General features: G+C 50.2%; 1 protein-coding gene across 4 annotated transcripts in view; it reads left to right on the top strand.

Moving 5' to 3' along the window:
• The first annotated feature begins 1,737 nt into the window (after positions 1 to 1,737).
• The window catches only part of Ncmap (non-compact myelin associated protein), a 27,968-nt gene continuing 11,127 nt past the window's right edge, over positions 1,738 to 18,578 (top strand). The window contains exon 1 of one of the 4 annotated variants that reach the window (XM_021161478.1): positions 1,738 to 2,071. The gene's annotated coding sequence lies outside the window, so the exon portion shown is untranslated. Of the gene's footprint in view, positions 2,072 to 14,446; positions 14,563 to 18,578 lie in introns of those variants that run through there. The other 3 variants (XM_021161475.1, XM_021161476.1, XM_021161477.1) reach the window with 3 other exon arrangements.

Raw genomic sequence — 18,578 nt, 5'->3', positions numbered from 1 at the left:
ATAAAAGTAAATATTTTAAAAAAGAAAAAAACTGGGGGAGAGAAAGGGTCTGTCCCTGCATCCCTTCATTATAGGAGTGTGAGAACTTGTTCTGATGTGGTATGTTAGGGGAGAAAGGGAGAGATGGACAGAGATACAGAAGATAGGAGGACCATAAACAGATCTCTCAGAGGGAACTCTGTGTGTGTGTGTGTGTGTGTGTGTGTGTGTGTGTACACTTCTCTCTGGCTCTATGAATAAATATAAATGTCCCCAGCCTGCCCATCACCTGAAGCATCCCATTTCTAGTCCTTGCCATAGTAGCACGGAGCTGAAGACACATAGCCATAGCCACACCTGTCTTGGAATTAGTAAACCATGGAGCAGAATTTGAACCCAAGGCCATCTAACTACTGAGATCTTGTCCCCATACCCAGAAGAGGATCTGGAAACTTCCCAGAATATCCCTAAGAGACCCTACTCTAGTTCCTTGGGACTGGAGCTCAGAGCCAGGAGTGCCCCCTACCTTGCCTTCCTCCATCATGTGTGGCCACTCCGTCTTTGGTGAAGCAGTGAATCATGCATGGTATTGTCTAACAACGTGTGTCAACAAACCCACGACGGAGTTTCCTATCAAAGTACAAGTAACTCTTTGCACTGGGAGCCATGGAAGCAACTTGGGGGTGCTCGGTCCAGACCCAGTCATTTCCTGGCTCTACTCCTAGCCTGCCACTTTACCTTCTGGGGACCTGAGGCCCACCTTGTCTTCCTGGTACTTCATTTCCCTGTTTATACAAGGATCTCTTCAATCTGGTTGTGAGCCTACTGTGTGCCAGAGAGACCGTGTGGCTCCCCGGAGACCGTGAAGATGCACACAGCCTAGTTGAAAGTGGGGGTGCTGTTTTTTATTTTCGTTGGGGAAGCAATAATTCTTTTTTTTAAAAAAAGATTTTATTTATTATAAATAAGTACACTGTAGCTGTCTTCAGACACACCAGAAGAGGGCGTCAGATCTCATTACAGGTGGTTGTGAGCCATCATTTGGTTGCTGGGATTTGAACTTCGGAATAGCAGTCAGTGATCTTAACCGCTGAGCCATCTCACCAGCCCAGTAATTCTTTTTTTAAATTTTGTGTGTGCATGTGTTCATGTGGGAGGGGATGGAGTTAGAAGCAATTGTGCCTTTCCTGATGTGGGTGCTGGGAGCCGAACTTCTGTTAAGCGCATCTTCTAAGCCCACCCCACCCTACGCGCTGATTTTTAGGTAGGAAACGGGGAATTTTCTCACGCTTGCTAGGCAAGCACATCACCCACTGACCCATGCTAGCTGAAACGTACTATGTTTTTGGAGCCAGCCTTGAACTCGCAGCAATCCCTTTGCCTCTGCTGCCTGTGTACCACTCGAAAATTAGTTTCTAATCGCGCTAAGGAGGAATTTCTGTCACCTGCCAGTCCTCAGGTCCTCGGTTCCCACAGCTGGTCCACACTTTCACTCCATCAGCTCGCTTCATCCGATGCCGCTCTCCGTCTATGCGAGGTCCCTTCCTCCTCTTTTGTCTTCTCACAATTCCAACCTGGAAGAAGTGGGTGCGGGGGTGCCAGACCTGAAGTCCCCTTGAGCGGCAGGAGGAGAGAGCGACGAGGGGACACTGCGGGGCGGGGCGGGAGCGCTGGGCAGGTGATGGGGGAGGGTGGTCACTAGTTGGGCGGGATGGGGCGGGACAGGACCTGGAGGCGACAGCGGCGGCTGCAAGAGGCGGGGCTGGGGTGTGGAGCAGGTAGGGCACAGGGCACGGAACGCGGGGGCTTGGAAGGACAGCGCACAGGGGCTCAGGCCCGCGGAAGATAGCTCTCCTGACCCCCAGGGGTCCCCAGCCTGGCGCGCGCCTTGGCGTGAGCCGGTAGCTGAAAGGTCAGCAACATCTCCCGGTTGTCTGCGGACGCCGGTGCACAGAGGTGTTCAGGGTGCAAGCTGAGAAGCACCCCGAAGCTGGGCGACATCTCTGGCATGCGGAAAGCTGGTGGTTTCCTTGTCCGCTCCCACGAAGTCACCGGGAGCGACCTGGACTCCCGGAAGAAAAGCCTGCGAGAGGTAGGAGCCTTGAACTCCCCTCCCCCTCGGGTCCTGAGCTCGCCTGGTTTATAAACTGGGCATCCAGGAGAGCGCGCTCCTTCGGAGGCCCCAGGAGCTGTGCAGTCCAATGAGACCAGCACCCGGAGAAGGGGCCCGGGCTCCTACCAAAGTCAATAAGCGAGATGTTGAATCAGCCGCTCCTTGATAGTGGGAGACTCCAGTCCTGGGTACCTTGAGGTGGAAGGGAATGACTGCGATCTCTGCCTCCAAAGGGGCTGGGTGGGGAAGCCCTGGGGTGCGGGAGGAAGATTCTTCTTGGAAGAAGGGTTGGGGGATTTGAGAAGCTGCGAAAGGAGCAAAGAAGCCGGAATGGTCCCCGCCTTGGCCTGGCTGGCTGTCGCCTTGAGGCAGCCTCTTCTTAACCAATTCGGTTTCTTGTACCTAAGTGAAACGTTCTTGTATCTAAACGAACCGGTGATTTGGTTTTATGTAAGCTATTTCTTTCTGCCAGACTGGCTCCTCAGGATCAGGGACTGTGTCTGGTTCACCATTGCCTCACCAGCTCCAGTAAAGCTGGGCTCGTAGTTAAACCAGGGGCTTAAGAGTGGCAGCATTGGGTGGAGCTGGGCACCTCCTGGTGTGTGTGGTGAGCAGGCACGGGCGGGCGGCTGAGCTGGGCTTGAAGATAGATAGGCTCCCCTGGTCTCTGTGGTTGGGATTGCCCACCTAATTCCTAATTCTCCAACTGGACTCATATCACCACCTGAACTGTAGCTCAGGCTGGACACAGGCTTGTATGTAACAGCAGTAAACACTATCCCGGGCCTTTCTGGTTCTGGTGACCTCCAGGTGGCCATGTGATAACGTGAGTAGCAAAGATCTGACGTGGAGGATTGAGGCTGGAGGGAGTGCGGGCATCCAGAGGGACAGAGACAGGGACACGGTCCCCCAGAAAGGCAAGGTCAAGGCCTTTTGTAGCACTTACTTGGGTCTTGCCAGATATGATAGCCTATGCCTGTAATTTCAGTACTCTCGAGGGTGAAAGGTGAGGCTTGTCTCAAGTTCAAGGCCAGCCCAGGCTAGATAGTAATACGATCCTTAAAAATAAGTAAATAGGGCTGGAGAGATGGTTCAGAAGTTGAGACCACTGACTGCTCTTCCAGGGGTCGTGAGTTCAAGTCCCACAACCACATGGTGGCTGACAACCATCTATGATGAGATCTGGTGCCCTCTTCTGACGTGCAGGCATATATGCAGGCAGAACATACATACATACATACATACATACATACATACATACATACAGCGAACCCACCTGTGTCTCACTGTGAACTCTAAGTGAACAGGGAGGAGCATGGATGCTGAGTGCCCCCCTCACTGTTCCCACCCCCAGCACTGCAGGGGACATGCAGATACTCGGGGAGTTTTCTGTGAACTGTAGACCTGCGCTCTTGGCTTTGAGGCAGTCCTGGCAGAACTGTGATTTTCTTCACCCATGTCCCCCCAGCTTAGGGGTACACCCTCTCATTCATCTGACACCTCTGCTTCTCCCCATGCCAGTGGCTCTTCTCAAATAACAGCCCTCTGCTGGACATGGGCATATTCAAGAAAGGCCAGACATGAGGTAGCCATGATGGTTCTGCCTCCCTGCCCTGGGATGTGGGGCAGGGTGGCAGAACCAGGGAAGGCAGGAGAATCAGAATTTTAAGGTCGACCAGGGGGTGGTAGCACACGCTTTTACTCCCAGCACTCAGGAGGTAGAGGCAGGCAGATCTCTGAGTTCAAGGCCAATCTGGTTTACAAATTGAGTTCCAGGACTGCTAGGGCTACATAGAGCACGTGGGTTCCCCTAGCTGGCTTCCATGCCCCTGGTCCCCCCCCCCCAACACTCCAGCAGGTTCTCCATCTCCATTCTTCTGCATATGACCCATCTGGATTCCATCTTTGCTTTAAGATCTGGTGGGATAGGTTTGTGCCCTGTCCTCAGATGAATTCCTGATCCACAGTGAGGCTAGGTAGGCAGGAGGCAGAAAGTCAGGGAGGGGGGGTCAGAGTTGAGTCACTTACCTGTAGTGGGGCTCCATGCTCCCCCACTCAGTGCGGCACCGGGGAAGGTGGAGCCGGCTGCAGGGTAGCAGATCCAGGAGAAGTTCTGTGGTCCAAAACTCTCCAGCAACTTTACAGCTCGGTCTGAGGGTGGAAAAGAGGGTGTGTCTGTCTCTGAGACAAGGCTTGTTCTATAGCTAGTCTGGAGCCTGTTCTCAGGACCTCCTGTCTGTGCCAGGCATGCCTGAGCTGATGAGACCCCAAGGCAGGATCCCAGTGGCAGCAGAGTGGGAGGTGTAAGGACTGGGCACCTTGGGGAATCATAAGGACCTAGAAACTCAGCTGGCCTTGTGCCAGAACTGAGGAGGGGAAGACCAGCAGGGACTTTACCCTACACTGTGCCCAGTGTCCGCATCGGGCTTAAACCTCGTGTCTCCGAGCTACCACTCCCTGATTTATCGATCAGCAGCAATTACTTAATAATGTCAGTGCCCCCTTTTGGAGAAACCTGGGTCTAGGACCTGCTGTGACAATTTTTAGGGCATGCTGCCTTGAAATTTTAAAATTCTTCCTACCACTGAGCATGGTGGACCCTTTCACCCGGAACTTCTCGAGAAGGCCAGACCCTCTAGTCCTCTCAAACGTTCTGGGAGCCACACCTCAGCTCTCTTTCCAGCTGCAGACCTGAAGGATGCCCAGAGGACAAAGGCAGATTCCTCTCTGTTCCTCCCTCATCCAGCTGCAGTGTCTGGTCCTAGAGACATTAGCAGTGATCCTGAGAGCAGCCAGTGGGCCCGGATTTGGCCTGTGCCTTCAGCTGAATTCCTCCAAAAGCCTCAGGTGCTCTATGGATGGGACATTCATCCCTTCCTAACCCCACCCCCACCCCCTCAGCTGCACAAACAAGCTTTAGAAGTATGAACACCCAGGTGGAGTTCCCAGGGATGGGCCTGAGTCAGACTATCTAAGGCTGGCCTCGAACTTGCTCCATAGCCAAAGATGACCATGGGAGTTCAAGGACCCCTACGGATACTAACACCTATGACAGTCATATCCTGTATGTAAAATAGCAAAGCATAAACACAATCTCCTCCATACTTGTTTGTTTGTTGTGTTATTTTAAGACAGGGTTTCTCTGAGTAGCCCTGGCTGTCCTGGAACTTGTTCTGTAGACCAGGCTGGCCTCAGACTCACGGTGAACTGCCTGCCTCTGCCTCTTGAGTACTGGGATTAAAGACATGGGCCACCACCATCCAACTTTTTTAAACTTTTTTTTCTTCAAACTTTTAACCATCTCTAGATTTCTGCTGATGCCTAAACACCTAAGACAGTATAAGCAATTGTAAAACTGTTGTTTGGGGGAATAACAACTAGATATGGGTCTTTTCATTACATTCTTATTATTTGTACAGGGGATCAGGGAGGGATGCACACCACGGCATTCAGAGGACAACTTTTTTTTTTTGTTTGTTTTGTTTTTGGTTTGGTTTTTTGTTTGTTTGTTTGTTTTGTTTTGTTTTTTGAAACAGGGTTTCTCTGTGTAGCCCTGGCTGTCCTGGAACTCACTTTATAGACCAGGCTGGCCTTGAACTCAGAAATCCGCCTGCCTCTGCCTCCCAAGTTGTGGAATTAAAGGCGTGTATCACCACTGTCTAGCCAGAGGACAACTTCTGAAAGAGGGTTCTCTCTTACTATCATGTGGGTCCCCAGGGATCGAACTCAGGTAGTCAGGCTTGGCGGCAGGCCCTTTTACCCCATGAGCCGTCTAGCCAGCCTATTTCTGAGTATATTCAGCTGTGACCTGCTGAGCTCATGCCCATGGACCCTGCAGACACAGAACTGACTGCAGAAGCTCTCAGCAAGTCTTCTTGAAAGTAACCATTTGCTTGGGAAGGAGACAATAGTGTGTAATGTTCCAGGTAGTTATAGAGTGTCATAGCCAGAGGTGGAATTCAGATTCTAATTTTTACTGGGAAGATTTAGCCTCCTCATCCTACCTCCTCCCCCCCCCACCCCCTGGGCTGGAGAGATGACTCAGCTGTTAAGAGCACTGACTGCTCTTCCAGAGGTCCTGAGTTCAAATCCCAGCAACCACATGGTGACTCACAACCATCCGTAATGACATCTGATTGATGCCTTCTTCTGGTGTGTCTGAAGACAGCTACAGTATGCTTACATATAATAAGTAAATAAATCTTTGGGCCGCCAGAGTGAGCAGGGCTGGAGGGAGAAGAAAGAAAAAAAAAAAAGGTTAGCTTTTCCCTAATGGGCTTCAATAAAACTGCCCTTCACGTGTGGTACTTAAATCCTAAGGCAGAGGAGTGATGGGAGGTGGAGTCCAACGTGGACCTTGAGGGACGGAATCCATCTTCAGTTGTCTGTGGGGTTGTTAATATCTGTCTAGCTACTTCACCATGGAGAAGGATGGCTGCTCCACCTGTAATGCTGGAGGCTTGAGGAGTAACTCACTTCAAACCACAGCTGGCTGTAACCTTCGTGGGCCACCCCAGAGACTCACTGCCACCAGCTGGACAGCAGGGATCCACACACACTCAGAAGTTCCCCAAACAGTGCCACCAGCTGGAGACTACGTATTCAAACAGTGAGCTTGCTGGGGGAGTGGTTTGAATGAGAACGGCTCCTGTAGGCTCTGCTATTTGAATGCTTGGTTTCCAGTCAGTGGAACTGTTTGGGAAGGATTAGGAGGTGTATCCCTGCCAGAGGAGGTGTGTCCCTAGGGGTAGGCTTTGAGGTTTCAAAAGCCCATGCCAGGTGTGCTTGCTGTCTCTCGAGTTCTCTCTCTCTTTCTCATTCTCTCTCTCTCTCGTTCTGTCTCTTGTTCTGTCTGTCTGTCTGTCTGTCTCTCTCTCTCTCTCTCTTTCTCTCTGCCTGCCTGCCTGCCTGCAGATCAGGATATAAGCTGTAAGCTCTTGGTTACTGCTCCAGCACCATGCCTTCCTCCATGCTCCCCACCATGATGGTCATGGACTCACTCTCTCTGAAACTGTGAGCCCCCAGGTGAATGCTTTATTCTGTAAATTGCCTTGGTCATGGCGTCTGCTGGTGCACTCGATCAGTGACTCAAGCAGGGACATCTCAGACCCAGAGCAGAGCAGCAGCTGATATGATTTCTGTGATAGAAAGACAATAATAATCTATCCATGTGCAAAGCCAAGTCACAGAAGGAGATGGACAGCTTACCCTCACCCAGCGGAGGGAGGCGCTAGGCACGGCGCTGTCCACCTGTCACCCCAGTACTTGGAAGGTGGAGGCAGGAGAATCAGAATTTCAGGGTTGTCCACAAGTACATAGAGATGTCAAGGCGAGCCTGGGCTATGTAAGAACCTGTCAAGAAAAAGAAAAAAGGAAAGAAAAGAAAAGAAACCCCAAAAGAGGTCAACGAGGAAATCACCGAGAAAGGAACTCAGGTTTAAAATTCAGAAGTGACAGGAGAGAGCAATGGCTCTCAGCCTTCCTGATGCCGAGACCCTTCATGTTTTGCTGACCCCCACACACAACTGTAAAATTATTTTGCTGCTGCTATTCCATAACTGTAATTTAGCTACTGTTATGAATTATAAATATCCACTATGCGGAATAGCTGATATGCTACCCCCAAGGAAAGGGTAGTTCTACCCCCAAGGGGTGGAGACCCACAGGTTGAAAACGACTGGGGGATTTGCATGAACACATATTAAAGACTCAGAATAACCAATAGTGAGATAAGCCTCCATCACAGTGAAGGTGAGACTGGAACCATAAGGGACTGGCTGGAGGAGTGGCTCAGCGCTTGAGAGAACGGGAAGGTCTTCCAGAGGACTTGGGTTCAAATCCCAGCACACAGATGGCGGCTTAAACCATCTAAAAGTCCAGTTTCAGGGGATCCGATGTCCTCTTCTGGTCTCCATGCCTCTATAGAACGTAGACCTTTTTATTAAAAAAAAAAAAAAGTGAGGGCTGGAGAGATGGCTCAGAGGTTAAGAGCAGTAGCTGCAAAAAAAAAAAAAAAAAAAAAAAGCCGGGCGTGGTGGCACACGCCTTTAATCCCAGCACTCGGGAGGCAGAGGCAGGCGGATTTCTGAGTTCGAGGTCAGCCTGGTCTACAAAGTGAGTTCCAGGACAGCCAGGGCTACACAGAGAAACCCTGTCTCGAAAAACCAAAAAAAAGGGGGCTGGTGAGATGGCTCAGTGGGTAAGAGCACCCGACTGCTCTTCCAAAGGTCCGAAGTTCAAATCCCAGCAACCACTCTGATAAAGGAAGCAGAGGTGGCGCTGTCCTCGGAACGGAAAGAGAAGAACCATTCAATCTGTGGTCCCAACGCCAGCCAAACTGTCCTCCAAACATGAACTCAGCATGAAATCATTCCTAGGCAAATAAACAAAGCCTCCGAAGGTGGAGCATCAAGACCCACTATGAAACAAAACAGTCAATAGCGACCCTGCAGAGAGCAGGGTGGAGGGTGCTCGGCACTTTAGAGAGCAAGCGGTTAAGTTTTGTTTGAGACATGACCATTGAGAATGGGCCCACCTGGGAGCCTGGCAGCCTAAGCCACTGGTCAAGAATGACAGCCACAGGAACTGTTAAGCCAAGGGCTTGCTATGGCTGGGCTCCATCCAGGGAAACAGAAGCTCAGCTGTGCCAGTGCTAACCCTGCCTGCCAAGGTCACCAGGGTCACCAAAGCCCTTGCTTTGCTCTGTTTTTTGTTTGTTTTTGTTGTTGTTGTTATTTTTAAAAGATTTATTTATTTATTTATTTATTTATTTATTTATTTATTTATTTAATGTATGTGAGTACACTGTCGCTGTCTTCAGACACACCAGAAGAGGGCATCAGATCCCATTACAGATGGTTGTGAGATGTGGCTCACAACCCACCATGTGGTTGCTGGGGGAATTGAACTCAGGACCTTGTGCTTTCTTCTCGCTCCAGCTCGCTAGCTGTTGTTCTTGCTCCAACCCGTTTGCTGTTGTTGTTGTTGTTGTTATTTCTGTTTATTGGTTTGGTTTGGGTTGTTTGAGGGGAGATCTCAGGTAGCCAAGCCTGGCCCTGTAGCAGTGGATGACCTTGAACTTGTGACCCTCCGATCTCTGCCTCCTGGGTGGTAGGATTACAGGCACACACCACTCTTCATTGCCCCAGAGCCCATCCATTAGGCTAAGCCTGCAGTCAAGTGAGGTTCAGAGATTCTTCTCCCTCCATCTCCCCAACACCACGCACGGCTTTTACCCGGGTCCTAGGGTGTGAACTCAGGCGAGCACCTCACTGGCTGGGCCATCTTCCCAGTACAGAATTCCAGTTTCCTTTGTTTGATTAAGTTAGTTCCTTGACAGTTTAACACTTATTTATGATACATTTATCTGCCTCTCCCCTCCCCCACCTCCCCCCCCCAATGGGTCTCTACCATCCCATCCCTCCACCACCCCACCCTCCTCCCTGTCTGTCTCTTTCCCAGATTCATGACTTCTGGCTTTGTTATGTGACCCATCTCGTTTAGTGCCATCGGTGTGACTGTTGCATTGTGACTGCCCACTGAGATCTTTTGGATGCTGTTTTGATTTTAATGTTTTATTACAGTTATTTATTTTGGAGGGGTCCATATGTCATGGCACACATGTAGGGAGCTGTTAAGGCTTACAGGCAAGTGTCCTTACCCACGAAGCCATTTTGCCAGCCCTGGGAGCCTGATTTTTTTTTTTTTTGAGACAGGGTCTCAGATTCACAATATAGCTGAGACTGGCTTTGAACTTCTGCTCCTCCTGTCTCCAAGTCATGAATCAGGGTTAGGGTTAGTGGGATTAGGGTCATGTAACACCACACCCAGCTCCAGCCTCCTGTTTTGTTGTTGTTTGCTTGGTTTTGGTTTGGTTTGATTTTTCTTTTTTTCTTTTTTCTTTTTTTGAGACAGGGTTTCTCTGTGTAGCCCTGGCTGTCCTGGAACTCACTCTGTAGAGAAGGCTGGCCTGGAACTCAGAGATCCATCTGCCTCTGCTGCCCAAGTGCTGGGATTAAAGGTGTGCGCCACCACTGCCGGGCCTCCAGTGTCCTTTTTTTTTTTTTTTTTTTTGGTTTTTCGAGACAGGGTTTCTCTGTGTAGCCCTGGCTGTCCTGGAACTCACTCTGGTAGACCAGGCTGGCCTCAAACTCAGAAATCCTCCTGCTTCTGCCTCCCGAGTGCTGGGACTAAAGGCGTGCGCCACCACTGCCCAGCCTCCAGTGTCCTTTTATGTTTTTTGTTTTGTTTTGTTTTGTTTGGATTTTGACTTTGAGACAGAGTCTCTCTATGTAGCTCTGGCTGTACTGGAACTCACAGAGATCCACCTGCCGCTGCTCCCCGGATGCCCTCTAGGTTTTGATCTGAGTCCAGGCAAAAGAGATGCTCAGGGTCTGAAGCCTGTGAGTTTCTACACTCCTCTACCTGGCTGTCACCTGAACTCAGGGACTCCTCCTTGTTAGACAACTCCTCCATGTGTGTCACAGCACTCGGTGCTCTATACAGGATCTATATATGGGATCTACTCCCCTCTACTCCCCAATCCACCATCCCTGAAATTATACACAGACAGGCAGACAGACAGACAGACAGACAGACAGACAGACAAACAGATATACCCCTCCACACCCAGCCTTTTTCCTTGGGTCCTCATGCTTTTGAGGCAAGTGCTTGACTGACTAAGCACCACGCCCCCCCTCCCCCTTACCCTCTCTCCTCCCCCTTACCCTCTCTCCTCCCCCTTACCCTCTCTCCTCCCCCACCCCAGCTCTGATTTTGTCTGGATTGGACTGCAAGCTGGGCGAGCGTAGAGACCTTCCAGCAGGTTCGGTAAGGAAGCGGATCTGTCCAGTGAGGCTCTGTGCCACCTGAGGGCTTTTTGTACACATTTCATTTTATCCTAACAGCAAACCCATGCTGTCTCAGCTACTGTCCCGCTGCTATGATAAAGCACCCCGATGAAAAAGCAACTTTGTGGGGTACTGGGGAGATGACTCAGTAACCACTGACTGCTCTTCCAGAGGTCCTGAGTTCAATTCCTAGCAACCACGTGGTGGCTCACAACCATCTGTAATGGGATCTGATGCCCTCCTCTGGTGTGTCTGAAGGTAGGACAGTGTACTCACATACATAAATAAGTCTATTCAAACAAACAAACAAACAAACTTTAGGGAGAAAGGGTTTATTTTGACTCCGGGTTCAAGGGCACACAGTCCATCACTGCGTGGGAGGCATGGTGGTAGGATGTGGAAGTGGCTGGTTACACGGCATCCAGAGTCAGGAAGCAGAGCGTGACAGTTCCCCTCTCCTTTTGTATAGTCCAGAATCCCAGGCCAGGCAACCCTCTTCCCCTTCCTGAATGTCCCCGTCCCCCACCCAGTCTGCATTCTCAAGTTGAGCCCAGCCAGATCTCTCTTCCTCTCTCTGCCTTACCAATCTCTGTAGAGTAAATGCTGTCGATAAGCCCCCAACATAAGCTTTGGATCCAGGGCCTTCTGCCTTCACCCCTTTCCTCTAAGACTCTGAGCTTCTCCCTCATAGCTACTTAAAGGCACCTGAATGGACAGAGTCCATGCCATAGTTCTGTAGCGCTCTGCTCTGTGGTAAACACGTGACTCTGGACTTCTTGGTAAGGAAATGAAGTCCCTGCTAGCCTGTTTAGCAACAGCCCCTCCTGGCCAGGGTTCCCTGACACTCGGAGCCAGTGGGGGACACACAGTTCCCAGAAACGTGCAGCGACAGGGTACCTTCCCTGCTCAGTACCCTGACACATCCAGGGCATCTACCCAGCCTCTTCTGTGCCCAATACATTTGTCTGGTCTCTGCACACCTCAGAGTATCTTCCATAGTCCCTACAGCCTGCTGAGGGAGATGCTGGGGGCTCTGGGAAGCACAAGGTGCCTGGGTCTTGCTCTGATCCTTGCGGCCATGATGAGTTAGGTTCTTGGAACCTAAGGGTCCTTGGGTGTGAGGTAAAGGGGATGCGATGGGGCTTCAGACAGATGGGAGTGTGAGGCCTCAGGCGCAGAGCCATTATGAGTACTCACCATGGCCACTCCAGCTAAAATACATGGAGGCCCTGGCCACAGCAGGCTGGCCCGCCCACAACTGAAATTCTTGGGATCCTATCAGCCTCTAGACACAGCATATACTCAGCCTCTGGGACCAGAATATGTGCCACGCAGAAAAGAGGACATTTTTCACAAACCAAGGCTCTGAGCTCAGCTCTGCAGAGAGTGAGGCATCAGGTCCCAGGACTCTGAGCTCTGGAGAGGATCCTCAGAGGTGAAGACACGGGGTCCGGCAGATACAGGACAGGATGCCCAGACAGACAGGCACCTAGAGAATCCTGAACCCGTGTGAGAGCCACCAGGTACTGTAGGGAGCCCCACAATATTTTGAAGGCCCTATACTGAGATTATAGCTTATTTTAAAGTCAAAGATAGGGAAACCGGGCCAGTGGTGGCACATGCCTTTAGTCCCAGTACTCAGGGTTGCAGATCTCTGAGTTCAAAGCCAGCCTGGTCTACAGAGTGAGTTCCGGGACAGCCAGGGCTACACAGAGAAACCCTGTCTCCCAAACCAAACAAACAAATAAAGTAAAATCAAATCAAATCACGGTTGGGGAATGGACAATTGTGGGCTCTCCCCCTTGGAATCTCAGAATATAGGAGGCTGGGGTCGGAGGATCGTGAATCTCAGGCTCACCTGGCCTATGACATAAGACTGTCTCAACAAGGAAAAAAGAAACTGGGCAGCACTTTTTAAGGTGGAAGAACATGTGGCCCCCACGTTAAAAAATAAAAAGTCCTTAGAGGCACGGTGAGAAATATTGACTCGACAGAATCTCACAAGAAGCTGGGTGTGGTGGCGCACGCCTTTAATCCCAGCACTCGGGAGGCAGAGACTGGCGGATTTCTGAGTTCGAGGCCAGCCTGGTCTACAAAGCGAGTGCCAGGACAGCCAGGGCTATACAGAGAAACCCTGTCTCGAAAAACCAAAAAACAAACAAACAAACAAACAAAAAAAAAAAAAAAAAAAAAAAAAAAAAAAAAAAAAAAAAAGAATCTCACAAGAAGCAGGCTTCTTGGCCTGTCTGTGAGGACGTCCCTAAACTAGGATAAGTAAAATGAGCAGACCCGTCTGAAATCTTACCAGCACCACGGGGTACCCTGGGAGAGCAAGGGAAGATGTCACCTGATTGCCAGCAGCTACTACCATGCAATCGACTCCTGACGGGTCTCCTTCCTCACTCCAGACACAGCCTGACCAGCCAGCCACCTCTTTGCACCAGCCCCTCCCCTCCATGACTGTTGTACCCTCAGCAGGGCCATGAGCTGTTGAGGGTGAGAAGCCCTTCCTCAAACCGTGAGCCAAATAAGCCCTTCCTTACATTGACTTTGTCAAGAGTTTTGTCACGGCAGCAAGCAAGGAACTAATATTGTCTTTTGTTGAGCTCCTTGAATTCCTGCCCCTTCTTCTTCACCCTCTGGGGTGCTGGGATTACAGGTGTGCACCACCTTGCCCAATCTATGCTGTGATGGGGATCGAGCTACAGCCTTGTAGGTAAACACTGCCAGTTGAATTGCTTAACAGGTAGCATGAAGATCCAAGCCCATCTGGGTCCAAACTGTTATCGTTACTATACCTCACTGGGTATTCACTAATAACTTTATTTGATAGAGTCCTCTCAGCCTAAGGTGGAGACAGTCACCCCATTTTACAGCAGAACAAACCAAGGCCAGAAGAGAAGGGAGTTCTGTGCCCACAGTCTCTTGTCTAGTCAGTGAGGGAGTCCAGAACCAGTCCCTGGCCCTCTTGACCACCCCTGGCCGTGTTCAGAGCGTTTCCGGTCTTCCACTGTGCCATCCTCTACCCTCTCTGTGACCCTCAGTGTGACCCTGCACAAATGGTGGTCTGCCTCTCTTCCCATCTGCTTTCTTCCCGAAGCTTCCAGCCCCCCAGAGGGATCCACACGGCATGCCCATCCCCCCACCCCCCTCACAGCCAAGCAGGAGCTGCTACTGCAGCCCCAGAGGCTGTGGAGAAAAGGAGGTGGCTTGCCAAAGCAAGAGTGCAGGTTTACATGAGGCTCCGGTCCCCGGACAAATGCCCCTCTGTACCTTGAGGCCTATTGTGACTGGCAGCCGTCCAGCTCTCACCGCGGGCAGCTTCAGAAGTTGGGATTGGTCTCTCTGCAGTCCTCGCTGCAGCCCTGCCCTGCCAGGTTCTGACTTGGGCAGGAAACAGGGGGTGTGTTCTCTCTGGAATGGAGACTGTGCTAGGCAAGCCAGTGTGGGGAGGGTGAGGGGCCACACCCTGAACCACTCAGGAAGCCCAACGTCTTAAGGTAGTGAGCAGCTGAGAGGAAGGTCACTGGGTCCCGACTGTCCCATTCCACAGGACAGAACGCTGCACTCTAGAGGGAACAAGTGACTTTGGAACAGTCCCGCAGCCAATGAGCAGCAAAGGTAAGATTTAAATCCAGGACCCCTCCCTCCCTCTCAGGCCAACATTCCAGCTATCAGGGTCTCTGCCATGCTCCCATGTGAGGCTACAGATCAGGAGATAAGGGCTCCCTGAAAGGGTGGCCTGCCTAGACACTGGAGCACTGGGTTCCTGGGACACCCTGTCTCCATTGAGCAGAGCAGTGAGTCTCAATCTGCCTACAATGCGACCCTTTGATAGAGTTCCTCATGTTGTACTGACCCCAACCCTGAGATTATTTCATTGCTTGCTACTTCATAACTGTAATTTTGCTATGGTTATGAATTGTGGTGTAACTATCTGATTGATAGGCAGAATATCTGATATGAGATGTTCCCCCAATGGGGTCAGGACCCACGGGTTGAGAACCCCCACCCCAGTGAGCTTTCCTCTCTGTAAGTCATGCATGGTAAGCACTTGGAGCCTGCCACGTCCTCAGGAATGGCAGAAGGAGAGGCAGGAACCCAAATCCAGACAATGTCACACACGATACGATACATGGCTCTGTGTCCCCAGTACTTGGGAAACTGAGGTAAGGGGTGGAGTTACATAGTAAAATCAGGCTGAACTCAAACGTGTAGCAGTTCAGCCTGTCGAGTAACTGGAATTATTATAGTGATCTCCTTTTTTAAAAAAAGATTTATTTATCTATTTATTATATGTGAGTATATTGTAGCTATCTTCAGATACACCAGGAGAGTGCATCAAATCTCATTCCGAATGGTTGTGAGCCATCATGTGGTTGCTGGGAATTGAACTCAGGACCTCTGAAAGAGCAGTTAGTGCTCTTAACCACTGAGCCATCTCTCCAGCCCAGCTTTTCCATTTCTAACAGGCCTTATTTCTTTTTCTTTTCTTTTTTTAAAAAAGATTTATTTATTATTATACATAAGATCACTGTAGCTGACTTCAGACACTCCAGAAGAGGGCATCAGATCTCATGATGGGTGGTTGTGAGCCACCATGTGGTTGCTGGGAATTGAACTCAGGACCTTCAGAAGAGCAGTCAGTGCTCTTACCGGCTGAGCCATCTCACCAGCCCCAGGCCTTATTTAAGACAGACAAAAACAGGCTGGAGAGATGGCTCAGTGGTTAAGAGCTCTCTGGTTACTCCTTCAGAGGACCCAGGTTCAATTACAACCTCCACACGGTGGCTCCCAACCATCTATAACTCCAATTCTAGGAACTCTGACACCTTCTTCTGACCTATGAGGGCACCAGGTAGCATGTAGTGCATAAACACACTATGATAAGATCAATACATCTAAAAACAATGGGGGTGGGGCACTGGAGAGATGGCTCAGTCAATGACATGCTTGCCCCACAAGCCTGAGGACCTGAGTTTGACACGCCCCAGCAACCACATAAAAAGCTGGGAAGCAGGCAGTGCCTTTTATTCCAGAGCTGGGGAGGCAGAGACCAAAGGATCCCTGGGGCTCACTACCTAAGCCGGTATGTGATGAACTTCAGGCCAGCAAATGATCCTGTCTCATAAAACCCGTGGGTCGCACTTGAGGAATGACACCCAAGTTAACCTCTGTCCTCCACACGCACACCTGTATGTGACTGTGGGGTGGGGAAAAACATTACTATTATGTGTATATATGATGTGTGCAATGTGTGCACATGTGGGTGCATGTGTGTGTGCATATGAGAGAGAGAAGTGGGGGGAAGGGAGAGTGAATGACTTTGGGGAGTCGATTCTCTCCACTCTGGGTCCCGGGGATCGAACTTGGGTCGTCAGGCTTGCGCTCTGAGCACTGTTACCTGCTGACTTCTCTCTCCTGCATCTTGCTTTCAGTAAGTGACTAAGTAACTCCAAGTTCTCTTGCTTCATGGGAGCAATACTGCCACGACAGCAGGGCACTAAAAGAGAAACGGGGTGGGGGTTCTCGACAGGCCTGGTTGTTACTGTGGGTCAAGGGCGAGTTATTTTATGCCTCTCTTTGCTGTTGCTGTACCCTGCTCCACGCTTCCGGAGGCCCTCTTGGTCCTCAGTCTCCTTGATTGTAAAGGAGAAGGCCGTGGACACAGGAGCAGCTGCCTCCTGGGGTTCTCATGGAGGATGTGGCAGATGAGGAAGCACTGTTGAAGTAGAAGTGAAGATCTCTCCCTTGGCCTTGGCGGGGAGCTTGGATTCTGCTGTAGTTCATCTACCAAACCCCAGCAGCCGATCTGTCTGTCCAGAGAGTGGGGAGTGTCCTTGGCTGGTAGAATCTTCTCTCCCTACTCCCTTCAGACAGACATCTCACCCCAGGTACATGCCCTTGTCTCCTGATTCTCCTGCCTATAGCTCTGTGTCGGAGAGTGCTAGGTTTACCACTACACCCAGGGCATGACCCTAGAGCAGGCCAGTGAGGCATTGTACCAGTGAGCTATACCCCAGACACTGCGGCTTGGGTTGTTGTTGTTGTTGTTGTTAGACAGAGCCTTCTAACTCCAGGCTGGCCTCCAACTCACGATCCTCCCGAGTGTTGTCCTGGGTGTGTGCCACCACACCCAGCTACAGTTCCCATCTAATCTAATCCCCACAAGACCACTGGAAAAGCTCTACTGGAACAGGTCCAAACAGGAACTGTGAAGACAGTGGGTAAGGAGGCCCTGGTTGTAATGACAGAATTCAGGCAGGGATCAGGGACCAAAAAAAAAAAAAAAAAAAAAAAAGTCATTCTGAGCCTAGCATGAGGGCACGGCTCTTGGATGACTGGGAATTTGAAGCCAGTCTGCTCTATGTAAAAAGTTCCAGGACAGCCACAGCTTCACAAGTCTGTGTTTCTGAAAAGAAAATAAAAGCCATTATAAATATTTCAGGCTCCCGATAGCCCACTTTAAGGATTGCTGAAATGGAAGATATTTAACCCAGAAGAACGTTTTCAGAGACCATAGAATTGCTCTTTTCCAGGGTAGGAAAAAAAAATCCTTAGACGCTTGGGTTCCGCAGGCTAGTTACCGACCTACAGCTAGCTGATACCGCCACCTACTGGACAGAGGTAGAATTGCCATGCTGCTATCAGCAGTAGGAAATCCATGCGGTTTCACACAGAGCAGAGCTCCTGAACCTGACAGGGTTGGTTTATGGAAAAGAAGGCAAAAGGGAATAGGGGCAGCTGCGGGATTGGGGGTGGGGTGACGACAAAGTGATCCTCATTGTCTGTAGCTCCAAAGAGCGCCAGTATTCGGAAAGTCGGAACTTTTCTTTAATCTCATTTAGGTTTCTTAATTATTTATTTATTTTGTGTATGTTTGATGATGCATGGATAGAGCTTAAAAGACAACTTGTACAAGTCCCCCCTCTTCATAAATCATGTGGGGGTTGAACTTGGGTCATCAGGTTTGGCAGCAAATGCCCCGATTTCACTTTTTAATTTTTTTTTTTTAATTGCTGAGGTAAGGGTCTTATGTAGCCCAGGCTGAACTCATACTCAATGTGTAGCCAGTGATGACCTTGAATTTCTGACCCTTCCATGTTTCAGGTGTGCACACCGTTTATACAGTGCTGAGGACTGAGCCTGAGGCTGCTGCTCTTTTTATTTTTATTTTTTAATTTTTTGGGTTTTTCGAGACAGGGTTTCTCTGTATAGCCCTGGCTGTCTTAGAACTCACTTTGTAGACCAGGCTGGCCTCGAACTCAGAAATCTGCCTGCCTCTGCCTCCCAAGTGCTGGGATTAAAGGCGTGTGCCATCATGCCTGGCCTGAAGCTGCTTCTTATGTGTTACCTACTGGGCTCTGTCCCACCTATGGAAGCTTTACTGAAACTCTGGGTTGCAGGTGGATATTTGTGACTTTGTCTGCTGGGGATTTGGTTTTCTTGTCTTCTCCAGGGAGAAGCTTGGGCGCACAGCGGAGGGCTAGGGCAGAGATGTATTGAGGTGGTGGAGGGGGACAGCAGTTATCCTCCTGATAACACTTCTTTTTTTTTTTTTTTTTTTTTTGGTTTTTCGAGACAGGGTTTCTCTGTGTAGCCCTGGCTGTCCTGGAACTCACTTTGTAGACCAGGCT

This window comes from Mus caroli, chromosome 4, assembly GCF_900094665.2.
Source record: "Mus caroli chromosome 4, CAROLI_EIJ_v1.1, whole genome shotgun sequence".
Classification (NCBI taxonomy): Eukaryota; Metazoa; Chordata; class Mammalia; order Rodentia; family Muridae; genus Mus; species Mus caroli.
Note: the sequence above shows the minus strand (reverse complement) of the source record. Positions and strands in the feature narration are given on the sequence as shown.